The sequence below is a fragment of the Aegilops tauschii genome, chromosome 3 (assembly GCF_002575655.3).
Source record: "Aegilops tauschii subsp. strangulata cultivar AL8/78 chromosome 3, Aet v6.0, whole genome shotgun sequence".
Taxonomy (NCBI): domain Eukaryota; kingdom Viridiplantae; phylum Streptophyta; class Magnoliopsida; order Poales; family Poaceae; genus Aegilops; species Aegilops tauschii.
In genome coordinates, this window is record NC_053037.3 from 203,387,050 (window position 1) to 203,403,605 (window position 16,556).

The window sequence follows — 16,556 nt, forward strand, 5'->3', positions numbered from 1 at the left end:
AGTTGAGGATGTTGGCGGATGAACTCCTCAAAGAAAGTTGGAAGAACAACAAGGGCCCCACTGTGCCTACCCCAGGAACTCTGGTTGCCACCTATGTGAGGCTCAAGACCGAGTTTGAGGAGATAGTCGCCCTTGAGAAGCAGTATTCCCCTAGCAAGGTGATGGCCCCCATCGAGGATGAGGAGATGGCCCCCGGAGGAATGAGATCCCCCGGTGAGCTGCACAAGGTAAAAAATAATGGCTTATTACCATAGTTGTGGTTTTTGATTATTTGCAATGTGCTTGCTAATATGTTAGGGTTGTGCAGGTGCCGGTGGATGTCCTTGATGATTCCGATGTCGTGGCCCGTCCTGTTGGCATCGCCCCGGAGATCGATTCCGATGCCATTGTCCATCCTGTGGACATCGCCCCAAAGATCGATTCCGATGTCGCGGTCAGTCGTGTGGACATCGCCCTAGAAATCGATTCCCATGCCGCTGTCCGTGCTGTGGTCATTGCCCGAGAGATCGATGACAAGAAATAGTTGGTCGCGCTAATCCTTCAGCATAGTTTGCATTGCCATGTGTTTAATTACCAGAACGATGCGTGTTATCAAACCATCTTAGGGCTAGTGCACTGTCTTGTGTGGGCGGATCTTGCTACTTTTGTTTGATAGTGAATCATGCGATGAATCATGCGAACCCTCTCCTAGTTATGGAAACAGATGTATCCTCACCAGCTTTTGATGTAATATATGGCATGCTTAGATGTAAGTTTGAACTGTTTATCATATCAGCAGGGCTTGTTTGAGGATTCTTGGTGTTAGTAGGCTAGCTACTGTGAGAGCTATAGTACTTGGAAAACACTCACCGAAGAGAAACGTTGGGGCTGATGAGCTCGTGGTACGCTTATACTTATCCCTCGTCGATCGACCAATAGCCCTAGCTCCTAAAATTGTAGGCTTAGCGATCGATCAGACAATAGTCGACATACATTCAGGCCTCATTTGATTCATAGGGTAGAAAAATCGTAGCAAAAGTACAGAGAACGTGCAACAAAAAATCATAGCAGTGCAGAGACGTACTCCATCCGTTCCAAAATAGATGACTTAGGTGGGCTAGTTTGGCCTATTGGGTTTCAGTGATATGATGTGGTACAGTGCCGTCCAGTCTTCGCGTGTGGTAGCAGTATTGCGGGTACAGTAAGTTTTCTTGAAGAAGCGGAATTCAATGAAGTCATGATGGTTCCTTCGTCCGAACGACTTACAGTTGGAAAGGTTGGGCCTGCGATACGACCGCGGTAGACCAGGATAATTTTGTGCATGGCAGGTGGACCAGGATGGTCGACGTCCCACATGTCGGCGAATGAAAGTATTCTTTCCGATATAGAGGACGAGCAACGAGTAGTCATTGTTTATTTTTGATGAAAGCTATTGTCTCCACTGTTACGACGGAGGAGTGTGAAACACGGCAGCCCAGTGAACTTGGCATGTGCACCACTCCCTCCTTCCTCATGTAATGCCGAGGTTACAGCTTTTTCTCACTTTCTCTCTATCTATTTCCTCTCAAATGTTTTTTACCTTTCTTTTTTTAAGACACAATTGTTTTTTATGCCTTTTTTAGAATTATTTTTTTATACCTAGGAGTACGTGTAGAGACGGGCTCTTGCAGAGCCCACTCCTTGACTTTGTCAATGCCTCTCTCTCCTCCACATAAGGAGTACTACTTGCTATGCATGCATGCGGCGGACAGCTGGCGTCTTGAGGGGCCAGGGCGGTGAGAGCGGGCTCCGGAAGCGGTCCGGACTCCAGCATGGCCCACCTCACATTGTCACCATATATTTCTTGTAGTCCGTGCACGGCGGGCGGGTGATCTCTTCTCCCTCCCCCGTTTCTCTCTTCTCAGCTGACGACCGCCGAGCGATTAGATTTCGGCTATCGACGGTTTATTCAATTACGGTCCCACATGTCAGTGAAATTGCAAGACAACGCGTGTCCCCTCTGGTGAGCGGCGTGCGAGCCGGACTGTCGGGGTTGCGACGCGTACGAGTCGTAAGTGTGCCGCCTTTTCCTTTAGAACTTGCGAAGCGTAACATTTTCGCGCGATCAATCGATAGAAATCCAGAACAAAATGACGAGGGCGGTGCTTTCCCGCTCGTTAGGTGGGCTATTTCGAGTGATATGACGACCTACAGTGCCGTCCACTTGCTCCATTTTTACGTAAGCAATAGTTTACACTCTTACGCGGGAGGAGTGCGAAACACCGCGGATCTGATTTTGATTGAGGGATAACTGTTTGCCAAATAATGGAGGATTGTTAGCGATTATAGCATGATAGTTAGGGCATCTCCAGCGCTGGCCCACAAATTTACACCGGCATCTGTCCGAGGACACTGATGGATGCCATCCCATCCTGCCCGCATACCTGTCGAAAACTATATGAACTAACCGGATGATATTCGTGAAAACAAAGCAAATTTCAAATTAACCGGATGAAATTCATTACATTTCGAAAACTTTTCCTACAAACTAGATGAAATTCATTACATATTTCGCATAAACCGTACTAAAACCTACTGTAAACCTAATCTAAATGATCGTTGGAGACAACCACCATGTCCGGCCATGAACCCGAGAAAGCCGGCCATTGCCTTTGCCTCCTCCTCATCCGTCTCGATAACCTCCTCCTCCAGAGCGGCGGCGACCTACCGTGTACTAGTCTTCCTCACTGCCGGCTGCGCCCGTGCACGCGCGCCGGCTTCGTGGTCGTGGTAGCGGAGGGCGGCCGGGGGGGGGTGCCGGCGATCTCCTTCATTTGCTCCTGCGACAGTACGTCGAAGAGAGCTTTGGAGCGCGCCCGGAGCGGAGCCGCCGATGTCCCTCGTCTGCTCCTGCGAGAGTACGTCCAAGAGAGCTTCGGAGCGCCAGGAGGCCATGGTTGAAATTGTGCCGACAGAAGGAAGGGATCGGAGGAGAATAAGTGTGGGTCTTTGGCTATGGCTGGGAGCTGGGGCTCAAGTTAATATAGAGGGCGAATGACAATGAGCCGCGACAGACGGATGGACAACTGGCGCCGGAGTAGATTCGTCGAGCGTGAATGCGGACGCTGCTTCAGTGACTTAACTACAGATGCGTTTGGGTTACTGACATGTGGGCCCAACGGGCATCTGGCCCGCATGTCAGTGACACACCAATTGCACCTACAGGTAAGTCCGGTGAATGCGGCATTGACATTCTGGAGAGACGGTGACCGTTTCAGGCGGGAAGCGCGCGCTAGCGATGGAAGGGGTTTCGGTGTGCAGTGGCACTAAGATCGGTCGCTCACGATAGTACATACTCTGTACCATACTACCATAGTACCCTCTCTAGCTTAGGCTGTTTTATAGATTGTCGTTGTGATGGACGATATACATGAGCAAGGCGGTCCGAGTATGACCGTTGGTGTTGAGCCAGGTGAATACATGCTCGGCGTTCACGTAGGCCTCCATCAAACGTCTAGACAGTAATGTCAGGCACCGCCGGGGCGCGCAGGTGATGGGCTCGCCTTTTGCGTTGCGCCATGAGCAGGACTTTGATTTAGAGGGCAACGTGCATGCATTAGCATGCTTTGACAGCGTGAACGTGAGTGTCTGACACGAAGTATTTCATTTTCATTTGGCTGACGAGGGTGCGTTGCAGCGACGAGTCCGTGGTTTGATTCCCCACAAACGCATAATTTTGGTTTTTACAGTATTTCTTTCTCCATTGACAGGTAGGCCCGCGTAGATAGATAAAGAACACGAGCTGATGAGGCGCATGCGGACTGTTTGACTAGTCAACCAGACAAATACGGAGCTATACGCTGAGCCAGTGACCGTATAATCACCATATCTCATATACAATGATCAAAGTGAGCTATCAAGACAAGTTCAATGACCGCCAACGCATTTTACTCGGTAATAAATGACCAGGATTGAAGGGGAATCCAAATTTGCTTCGTCTTCTATCCTTAAGCTCTTGACAAACCAATGCACTATATGGTTGTCCGGCCACTCCACCCCAGAGCTCTCACCAACCGTCTTTCATGCCACCGTGCCGCACACTAACCGGTAAGGCAGCGATGGCATCCCGCCGCGCCGAGTTCCTCGCCGCCCACGACCGCACACAAAAATGGTAGGGAAGCGATGGCATCCCGCCGCGCCGAGTTCATCGCCACTCGCGACCTCACAACTATGTGGGAGGAATTTGAAGTTGCCCAGGCCGAATGGGCGGTAGAGCAAGAGGCGGCCAAAGCCGCACAGAGGGAGCGGAAAAGTCAGAAAGCACTCAAGAAAAGAGAGGCCCGCCGCCGCAAGAAAGAAAAGGACGCACGCGCTGCTGTCGAGTGGTCGGCGGAGATCCAAGCACGGTGGGGTGTCGCCGATAAAGCCGGGAAGGAGAACGACGGCGTCTGGCCAGCATGTGAGAAGTAGTAGTACTACTAGTTAGTGTGTGTGTCTGTGTCTGAGTACGAGCATGTACCAATACTACTAGTTACTACTGTAGTTTTTAGAGCAAATTACCAGTACATTAGCCTAGACTAAATGGAAAAATTCCTATCCTAAGCATCAAATGCCATCTCTTTCTCTATAGGAATTGAGATGCACGTCATCTCACTTCCTATGATTTTCATATTCGTATCGTATTAACGAAAGGAGGCCTCTGTTGGAGTAACTACTGTAGCTAGCAGTACTGCTGGTACAGTAGTTCTCTTCAAGAAGTGGAATTCAATGAAGTCATGATGGTTCCTTCATCCGAGCAACTTCAAAGTGGGAAGTGGGCCTGTGATTTGACGGCTCATTAGTCATTGTTACTGCGGCGCGACGACCTGGGTGACTCTCCCTTGGAGTTCTGCGTGCATGGCAAGTGGACCAGGATGGTCGACGTACCACATGTTGGCGAATGGAAGTATTCTTTCCGATATCGAGGAGCAAGGAAACCGCGTGGTATAGTATCACTGCCGATTGGTTCGCAAAAAAGTAGTATCACTGCCGATTTATAATTATTTTTTATTTCTGATGGATGCTAGCCTTTCAACTCTTACGACGAAGGGTGCCAAACACGGCACGTGCTGGATGTCCCACACGTCAGCGAAAGGAGTGGGACATGAACAGTGTGGTAGAGCCCAGTGTAAAAAAACAGCGTGGTAGAGCGTCTCCACTTCTTCCACTTCTGGGTTGGAGACCACACGTAGTAGTACTTAGTGGTATGAACGATACAAAGTGCGACCTCGAGAGAAAGACACGTCTAGTTGGAAGGTCTCGGGGCATACACGTAAACAAATATAAAAGTTAATATGTGCCTCCAACTAACATAGTAGTAGTAGAGTACCTAGGCACGTACTCCATAACATCACAGTGCATTGCACGTACAACATTTAGTGGTAGTACATAGTAAGAGACAAATGCCGCCCAAGAGTTCCCTTCTCGACCTACTTTTGGGTGTTTGGTAGAGTGTATGGAGGGTGCATGAGTCCACACTAGTTTAGCACAAATACACTAGAAGCATGCATGAAGAGAGCATGCATGAAGAGGGGTGTTGAGTTGAGCATGCATGAAGAGGGAACAACTATGCTGAGACAAGAACGCAACCAAACACACCCTATATGCCACGCATGTTCATACCATTTGTGCCTTTCTACTTCACTTACTGCGCTACATTACTCAGGTTCGTACGTCCACTCCTGGGTACATGTCCGTCTCGTAGTTCCAGTCCCACGTTTTCTTCATATAGATGGAACGATCCTTGCATAACATGTGCACCTTGATGCTAGATGTCTCACGTGTTGGCAAAAGGATGAACAAAGCTCACGAAAAAAAATCGAGTGGAAGCACATAGATTCCGGACGACCGAGAAGGAGCAAGGAACCTCGTGGTGGAGCGTCTGCACTCATAATATTTAATATTATTCAGCGATATAAAATTAACCAATCATCTCCACAGTGGACTGGAAGAGTACGAAACACGGCAGCCCAGTGTAGTTACATCATACTAGTACGTGGCTAACCCACGCTATCACCATATTTCTTGGCTTCCGTGCGACACCTATCTCTAGTAATCCAGCAGCCTGTATCGCTTCTCCCTCCTCGTCTCTATCAAAGTGCGCTGGGCTGGCGTTTCTGCCGTCTATTGAGGTCGGTTAACTATCACATGTTAGCGACATGCCAAGAGCATTCAAAAAAAATTCCTTTCACGTTCCGTTTTCAAAAAGAAAAAAATCCTTTCACCTACGAATTTACCTGTATGCTTTGAGCAACTTGCATGCCCTATACTGCTCCTGTTTGATACTCTAACTTAGCTAGAGGTTAGACTAACTCATGACTAACCCTGAACTAACTGTAGCCAAAGAGGTGTTTGGGTGACAGGGTTAGATTGACAATAAATGCACTTCATGGAGAGAGAAAAGTGATTTTTCAGTGGTCCCAATGAGAACTATCTCCAGTTAGCACCTCTTGGGTGGGATAGTTTTTTTTGGTGGGTTCGGTGCAACTTGCTCCAATTCAAACCCTCATGCTTGGATACTTTAGGGCTATTTGAGCCCCTACTAGCTCAAACTAACTCTAACCCATGGATGCAAACAGGGCCTATGGCCAGTCTCGACGTGGAGCAGTCGCATGCACCGGGAAGCGGCGCTCTCTCGGCCGTCGCGCCACTTCAAAGCCGGCGCCAGTGAGAGGTCGCCTCCGCTCTGGCTGGGCATTAATGCGGCACTGACGCTCCAGGGCGACGCTGACCGTTTCACGCGGGAAGCGCGCGCTGGCAAGGGAGTATAGGTTTTGAACCATTTCAGGTGTAGTACTGGTAGTTTGCAAAACTACTCAATTATTGCACTAGATTTCCTAAGAAATTGTGGTAAAAAACGTTACTCCACAACCCGCTTCCCTTCTCCTTCCTCTTCCACCGCCTGCGCACGTCTGCGGGAAGCGACCGGTCAACCCTTATATAGGAGTGCTAGCACAAAAAGATGCAAGCATGACCACTAAAATTTCCATATTAAAGCGCGGCTCCGGCGGGAGTATGGCGTATGTTGTTACCTTCGGCCGGCCCATGGCTACCAGGTGACGGCGACCAGAGAAGAGGCGGCGGGAGGGGAATGAATGCAGCTACTGTTTGGGTTCGCCTTCCGGCTTAAATAAATGTGCAGCATCACGTGTACCCGCGGGTGCACAAATTGTAACATACGTGTCTGCTTAAGTGGGCGTCACGTAACTGGTGTGTGTGTGTGAGAGATTCTGAGAGACCGAGTGCGTGTGTGCGACTCTACTCTTCAGACATGTACTCAACCTTTTGCATCGGGATATAAGTATAATGGTATTTACTTTAGCTAGTGATTTACGTGCCCATGTTAACGTGGTTGTGTCAAAAAAATGTCACTTCCTGCTCGTGATTTGCGTTATATAATTACAAGCAAGATTCTCGTGCATTGGACGAAACATCAACATGCATTTTTTACAGAACACCTGTTGTGATTGACCCATGCAGGAGTAATCCCATGTGTAAAAACTAATGATATCTCGAGAATTTTATCGGAAAACTGGTATCTCGAGAATGTCATCGAAAAAATGAAAGATGAGAGATAAGGCGAGGAGGAGTGGAGCGTGGTGGTGACTGGTGGTCAGAATGGACGGAGGCATGGGGATGGACGGCACCGGCAGGCGGCAGCGGCCACCATGCATGCTAGATTGTTCCAGAGACTTATTCCTTTTTTAATTGCTGAGCAATGAGGTTGCGGGAGATAATGATGTGGAGAGAGGTGCGGGTATCTTTTGTAAAATTATCATAGTTTGCTTTCTATCCTCAGATATAGATCATACGGTCTGTATTACAAGATGGCAGGCACACCATCACCGCCAACTTGTTTTTTTATAAGGGTACAGATGATAAGTTTGCTGACTACTAAAGTAAAGTGGAATTTGTCCATGTTATGCAAGTAAATGAAGGTGATTGTTTATCATACGGCCAAGGTTGGATGAAGGGTGGTAGGAACAAATGCTCCGCCTAGAGCATGTGTGTGTGAGATGGAGTCTTAGTGTGTGTGTGGGGTGTGTGTGTGTGTGTGTGAGAGAGAGAGAGAGAGGAGAGAGAGAGATGGAGTCTTAGTTTGTGTGTGTGAGAGAGAGAGATGGAGTCTTAGTGTGTGTGGGGGGGGGGGTGTGCGTGCGTGCGTGTGTGTGCGTGTTTGTGTGTGTGTGTGTGTGAGAGAGAGAGAGAGAGATGGAGTCTTAGTGTGTGTGGGGGGGTGCGTGCGTGTGCGTGTGTGCGTGTGTGTGTGTGTGTGTCGCGGGGTCCTCTGTGGCGGATGTAATTTAAGTGTGCATGGCTTCATCATAGAGAGGTGATGTGTATGGCAGAGGCCACCAACGATGGGGTGCGAGAGAGAAAATGCCCGTAGAGAGGGAAGAGAAGGTGTGTGCGCATGAGAGGAGTCGACATCGTGCGGACGTGTTTGTTCGAGAGACACAGAGGAAGACTACGATATATCGATGGTGCATGTAGGCGGGAATTAAACAAAGGGATGGTCTTATTGGTTTCGGGGATATAGGGGAAGATTGAGAGGCGGGGGGGCAGCTAGCAGGAGATTGTTAAGTGTGAGTGTGTGTTTTACCCATCCAGGCGGAAGTTATGTGCACAAAAGAGGAGAACGATTCGATGTGGCGTTAGGATTGAGGGTAATTAACTACGTATGGAGACATAGAGACCTTGAACGTGCATGTGTGAGAGGTATACATGTATACGTTGGATGTGTGTGTGTGAGCGCGCGCATGATCGAGATAAAAGAAAGAAGACATAAGTCATAAGATCAACGACATGGGAGAGACGGGTCGGTGACAATATGCATGCATGTGAGAATGCAGGGAAGAAGGCCCGACAATTGAGCATGTGTTTTTGTCTTTAAGAGATAGTAGCGTGGGCTGGAGCATGCATCTATGGTGAGCGGAGGGAGTGAGGCGCAACGATTGTGCAAAAGAGACCAACCTATAAATGCGTATGTATGGAGAGACATATATAGTGTGTGTGATAGGAAGCAAGACTCCGTGCGAGAAAGAAATGTTGACGGAGAAACTACAGATAGATACAGAGATGGAGATGCTAGCTAGAGGGACATCCGCTAGTTTGGCTGTTGGAGATGACCGTCGGGTGGTTCAAAGGGTGAAGTTATATATGTGTGTGAGAGGGCACTTGACTGCATGTAGAGAGAAACATATGTAGTGTGCGTGATAGGAATCAAGAGTGAGGGCGACAAAGAAGGTTGATGGAGAAACAGATAAATAGAAAGATAAAGATGCTAGCTAGTGTGCGTTACAGATAGGAGTCGAGTGGATCAGAAGGCTGTGTTATGTGTGTGGGTGTGAGAGAGATAGAGAGAGGGTGCATGTGAGTCACAAACAAACAGATATTAGACAGAAATGAGATCCAGAGAGACGGAGTTTTGTGTCTGTGAGAGAGAAAGATATTTCACAACGAGAGTGATAGCTAGAGAGACATACGAGGGAACGCAAGATATCTCTAGGGAGAGAGGGTGTGTGTGAGCGACATACAAGAGAACAATGGAGAAATATGAGACCCTGGGAGACATAGTTTGTGTTTGTGTGTGACAAAGAGATATTGAAGAGGAAGAGTCGTAAGTTCTGATATCTAAGGAGCGAAAGACATCTCTGTATGAGGGGTGTGCGAGTGGCACACATGGGAATAGTAGAGAGAAATGAGACCCCGGGAGACAAAGTTTTCTGTTTGTGTGAGAGAAAGAGATTCCACATGGAGAATCATAGTTAGAGACACATAGCAGGGAGCGAGATATACTTAGAGAGATAGAGTGATGAAGGTCGAGGGAGAGAGTACCGTCAGTGTGTTACGAAGATAAAAGATCATTGTCGACATACAGGTAGCACGAGAGATACCTGAGAGACGATGAACGCGTATAGGTCCAGAGAGATAGTCCTATATAAGCATGAGTGATAGCTATATGAGACGAATATCTGGATTAAAGGGGATTCAAATATTTAAACTGGAGATCACGACATCGATAATATCATAACGCAAATTGGTGTATCAAACATGCATATTCATTTGAATTTGGGCACACGTGTAATGTTATATAGTTTATCAATATTGGTGATCCATAGATTCTTCAATTACAAACAATGCATGGTTTATGTGCAATTAATGTCTAAACGGGATTACACTATATGTTGCGTGTGTGAAACACATTATACATGTTTGAGAAGTAAAAAAAACCCGCATGAAACACACATTAATTGGAGACAGTTAGCGAGGAATGCATACATTGGATTTCAACATAAAGTGGTTTCAAATATTTGAAAATCCAAATTGATGGATACAACCTTATGAATCTGAGATCATGCCATTTGTAAACCATATTTATGTATAAATGGTGTTATGCTTTTGAAAGTATATATAAAAAAATGATGTATATAGAATGTAATTCCAATTGAAAATGGATCCCGCCCGAAAAAAATAGAATACAAATGGGATTCGAATTGAGTTGGCACGGTAAACGTGCACCCTACAAAATTTGAACGAAGCGGGGAAAGTCGCAGTAACCGCCCGAAACCAAAATCTGCGAGATGGAAATCACTACTGCCTGTCCCTGCCACGCAAAGCCTATCTGCTGGATTTCTATAGGTTTCGATAGGGGTAGGTTTGTAATTTCACCCAAACGTGACGTAACCGCCTCTGACCCGGATTCATACACGGTGGACGCGAAAACACAGTGTGTCCTCGGCCGAAATCGACTCCCTCCCCGATTCATATTCATACACGGTGGGCGCCAAAAACAAACTCTCGTCGGCAAATATTCGGTGTATGCGAGATTACCGTCCTATCCCCAACCGACTAATGTTGCTGTGATGTAGTAGAAATTTGAAACGGGGGCTAAGTTTGTAAATTTCCTCGCATTTGAGACAAGCGCGCCCTGAATACATGGTTCCCCCTTCCTCTCTACCTCCCTTTTCCCCATTCGTACTCCGTGGGCGCCAAAACACCCTCTCCACCCCACCCTCCTCCGTCCGCCGCCGTCCGCCACCCCATCCACCGCTGTCCTCCTCCACCATGCCAGAACTGATACCCCGACGCCGCCGTCCATTACAAGAGATTGACCTCTCTCATCCACGGCTTCGGACCGGGATCCTTGCATCCCGTCCTCTCGCTTCATCCCCGCCGTCGTCCACCTTGCGGGCGCCGCTCCTACAACCGTCTCATCCACCGCGCCCCGCCGCCACCGTCCACCCTCCTAGATCTGCTTCCACACCGCCGACAGCCATCGCTACCGCAGCATAGTCAAATTCTCAGCAGATGCGTACACGGCGCCGCACCAGAGGCGGTACTCTTTCGTATCTACTCAACTTATTTATCGCAGCAAGAAAATAGATCGCCACTGCTTTACTCTGATTTCTTGTCTTGGTTGCGAAGTTGCCTTTGTCCGGTTTGCACCTTCAGATCCGCCATGGCACGCTCAACACTATACTCCCAATGCTTATGGTTTTCCCCTTTTATATTCCACACTAGTTAAATCACAGTAGACTAAATTTCAAAATTGGGTCAGTCGATTTTTCAGAGCTCGCCAGAGTTCGCCGGTGCGATCGAAGGGGCTCGGGTGGTTGTGGGGCGTCGCCGAATGAAGAAAACTCGACGCGGGTGGGGGTTGGGGCGGGGGTGGGGGTGGGGTGGCGGAGGAACACATGCGGTGGGGGCCGGTGGTCCGGCCGGCGGCCCGTGCGTTGTTCTGTATGGGAAGAATCAGAGACGAGGAAGAAGAAGGGTTAGGAGACATAGGATCTTCATCCAACCACCTGAAATGGTTGAGAGACAGCTGGGAGTTGCATTCTTAATGCGCTCTGGTTCATCATGTGTGGGCACTGCGCAACCAACATTTTATAATCCAAAATCTGCTTGCTCTTCTTTACCATGTTCCTCTTCCGTTCTTCTTTAATATGTACTCTCTCCGTTCCTAAATACAAGTCTTTGTATAGATTCCACCATGGACTACATATGGAGCAAAATGAGTGAATCTACACTCCAAAATGTATCTGGATACATCTGTATGTGATCCATATTGGAAATCTCTACCAAGACTTATATTTTGGAACGGAGGGAGTATGATAGTAGTACAGTATGTTCCTTGTACTGAAGATGAGCAGGGACATTTGCAGTGTAGAGGCCTATACGTTCGGTTGTGATGGACACTTTGAGCCTCTTTGATTCGTAGGATCTTGTAAACATAGGAATAGGATTTGTTGTGGCCTGCCCACTTGAATCCTGTAAGAATAGCAAGGAAATGCGGGGAGCTGTGTCGCCTTTGAGAGTTACACTGATATTAACAGTACCACACCTTCACTTGAAGAGAGCTGGTATCCGAAGCCTTTCTAGCCGTACCGGCAATACTAGCACATATATTCCAGCAAGTTCCACTTTGCTGATTTTACTCTGATGCTTAAGGTTTTCCCGTTATATCTACACTATGATCTGTGTAGCTGCTTTGTGTCGCACTAGCAGCAGTCCACTCTTGAAGCTAAACACTCCAATGACTTACAAAATTGGCACCGAGGCATTGAGTGCCATTCTGGATGCAATGAAACTAATACGCTCCCCACATGTGGATTCTTGTTCAGAATATGATCCTAATGACTATTCTAACCTCGAGGAGTCAAAGGCAGATGGCCTGTCCTGTTCACCCATCAAGGTGCCTGTTCTAATTTGGCAATGTTTTATTGATTGCGGGTATCTTGCATATGTTGTCTTGCATTTCTTCTACTTTGTTGCACCGCCATCTGCTTAGTTTACTCATCATATATGTCGAGATGCCATGCCCATCCATTATCAATACATATTCCATCTGTCATCATACCATGTTCTTCCACTCAAATGCTGTTCTTGTGCATCAGACATCAAAAAGGAAGAGGGTGATTGCCGAACCTGAAGGAGCACCAGCAAAGTCCTTGAAAAACGTGGTGGTGCCGGAGAAATCAGACAGCACCCCACTTATATTGGCTGTACAACCAGTGACACAAAACGTAGGACCGACTCCAGCAGACTGTACCCATACTTCACTGGCCACACCACTAGCCCCACCACACAGGACCTGCACTCCAGTAGAAAGTATACCGATTTCATTTGCCATAGCACCAGCTGTACCACAGAAAAATCCCACTCCAGCAAAACGTACAGCAAGTCCACCGGCCGAAGACCTATCCCAACTGTAGAGACGGCCAATTCCTGCAAATTGGAACCCCATTCCATTTATTCCCAGTTTAAAATACAATGCTTTCAATGTTGTTAGGGACTACGTGCACATATTCCCATCATGGGGAGATTATTGTGAAGACAAACACCATTTTCACATCTTCCTGTCCAACTTACGTATAAGTGCTATTATTCATGGTTATTATTTTCCTGTTTTCTACTGATTGAACACATCAATGATTTACATTACATTGTTGTAACTAGGCGAGGGTCAATCTGGATAGTCATGACGAGCAAAGCTTGCTTCTGCTTTGAAGGAAGCATTGCAGCAGTATCGGTGTTACCTGAGGAAATCACACTTTGATGGCAAGTCTATTAACGAATTTCCGATGAAGTCTCATGTGCTAAATTTAGAAGACATTGAATGGAAAAACCTTGTTATGCACTGGTCTCGTGCCCAGGATGAGGTACTTTCTATGAAATCACATGACAATTTGAACTTCTACTTTTCCGCATGTGCCTTACGGATCTTTTTTGCAGGAAATCTGCTCGAAGAAGAATTCCAGTTTGACAAGAACGACAGGATATCGCAAATATGCTACCTGCTGCTTTGCTCTTGTTAGTACCTATTGTCCTGTATCACTGTACTTGCATACATACTTGGTTCATTATGTGACAGCAGTATGCATGATAGCTTGCTTATCAATTGTTCGCTCCAAATTATCTGATCTGTATGAATGGTTACATTAGTGTAGAATATATCCAATGCCAATGTTTTTGTAGCTCTGCATTGTTCTTGTAAGTACATGCTGTCCTTTATCAGTGTACTTATAATGACAGGTAGTTGTTCATGTACCATCACTCTGCATCTTATTTTCCTTTGCCCTCCATTTTCTACACATCAGATCTATATTTACTCTTACCATAAGGTTGGTACTAAAGAAGTTTAGCTGTGCATTGCTCGTGGCTGTACCTTTTGCCTGTATCGCTGCACTTACATTTATAGCTACTTGGTTATGTTGCATCACTCTTCATCTTATCTTAAATATTCTCCATTTTTTCGTATATTATCACATCTATATTTACTCTGAACAAAATGTAGAATAAAGGCAATGCTTTTGAAGAAGATTCTGTGGTAAACTTCTTGAATTGCCAACCCATCAGCATGGACAAGGCCTTTATAGAGCCTGTCTTCACCAATAATGTAAGTTTGTCCATCTCAAGCCTTCAAACTTTGTTGTATATATTTGGTTAGGCATGACTGCAACAACTGTTTATTTTTGGTGTTTGCATCAAATTGCTTGTTTAAAGTTTATTATGTAGTTCATAAACAAAAGTTTGTCCTTTCTCAATTTAAGTTTTCAGTTGTACAACCAAGTTCCTTCTTCATACCATGTAAATTAAACTATACAGAGCAAGTGATCTTCTTTTGCACTGCATGTATGCTTTTGTTCTTCATCCGTAATCCAGTGGTGTGGTGAACCTACCCACTACAACACAATGTCATATTCTGCAATGTCTTAACTATGAACAATGTCATTTCATTCTACTATTATTTAAACCGTCTCTTTATTTGCCAATCTGAAATGGTATAAATTGACAGCACACTAACCATTGATACTTATGAGTTCTTGATCTGTAATCCAGTGGTGTCGTGAAGCTGCCAACTCCTTCACAATGTCATTTCCTGCCATGTCTTGACCTGAACAATACCATATTGTGTTAATGCAATTTTAAATTGTGTCACTTTATTTGTCAGTAAGAAATGTGATGAATTGTCAGCACTGATACTTTCATGTGCAAAACCTGTCATCTGTCTGCTTGTTTATCTTTCAGAGTGAGGAAGATATAAGTGTTGAACAAGCGCAGTCTCATCATCTTGCTCAGCTGCTTGCGCTGCAGCTCCCCAGTAGGGCTAACCTTTCTTGAACTCTATTGAAGTGCTGTCGGTTTTGTATATTATTTTGTCGGCGTGTTTATTTGCACTGGTGGCGATCTTTGATGACCAGTGTATGTAATCTGTTGTCTGCTTGTGCTTTATTATCATAGTGGCGAACTTTGATGCCCAGTGGATGTAATATGCCGTAATTTCTTTATTGTATAGTCTAGGTTTTTTCTTATTCACGATGCTGCTGTTATTTTACCGTATATATATCCTGTCTTCGCAGTAAACCGGCCAAACCGTCAAATTACGGTACATAATCGGGCCGTCATGCAATCACGATGTAGGTTGGGCCTGAAACGTGCCGAATAGCTCACGGGCCGGCAGCAGCCCGAAATGAACCCCGGCCCATGATTGTGCGAATCAAATCACGGGCTTTTAACAGGCCAAAATTGTCTCGGTCCTTGTTTGGCCCAATCAAATATCGGCTGCGAGCAGGCCCGATGCAAACCGGGCCGTAGTTAGGCCCAACTATATGATGGGCTTTTAACAGGCCGAAATTAATATAGGGCCGAAATGTTAAACGGGCCCTTAAGAGGCCAAAACTAATATCAGGCCGAATTACTAAGTGGGCCTTTAGCAAGTGGGCCCATAAGCATAGTGTCCAGTTGACGGGCCGAATCTGATACGGGCCATAATTCAGCCCAAAGCCTCTTAAAGGGCCGGACCTGATCTGGGCCGTAATTTGGCCCAAAGCATGGTAGGCTTTTAACGGGCCGGATCTCATATGGGCCACTATTAGGCCCGGAGCGTGGCAGGCCATTAATGGACCGGATCAAATATGGGCCGGCATTTGGCCCAAAACATGGTAGCCAGTTAATGGGCCGGCCTACTAGGGTCCTCAAAATCTTGTGGGCCTACAGCTGTGCCGACCCATTAATGTCGGTGAAATCTCGTGGGCCTTTAGCTGGGCCGGCCCATTATGATCCGCAAGAATCTTGTGGGCCTTTACCTGGGCCGGCCCATTATGTCACACAAAAATCTTGTGGGCCTTTACCTGGGCCGGCCCATTATGGCCCGCAAAATCTTGTGGGCCTTTAGCTGGGCCAGCCCATTATGGTCCGCAAAATCTCATGGGCCTTTAGCTGGGCCGGCCCATTATGGTCCGCAAAATCTTGTGGGCCTTCAGTTGGGCCGGCCCATTTAAACTTGAAGGGCCGGTCCACGTGTCAACATATCATAGGCGTGTCTCGCCCATTGGATGAGTGACACCTGTGCCAACGCGGACCTGACACGTGTCTCCTCCAGCCAATGATGATTTTACATGGGAAAATCCCCATTCGTCGGGGCTGTTAACGGGTTATCGGATCCAAAACACGACCCGATAGCTTAATGGCGTTCCGTTACGGTGGATGCCACGTGTCGGTCACCCTTGACGAAAGCACTTCTATGACGCGCGATTTATCGTCATGGAAGTGGA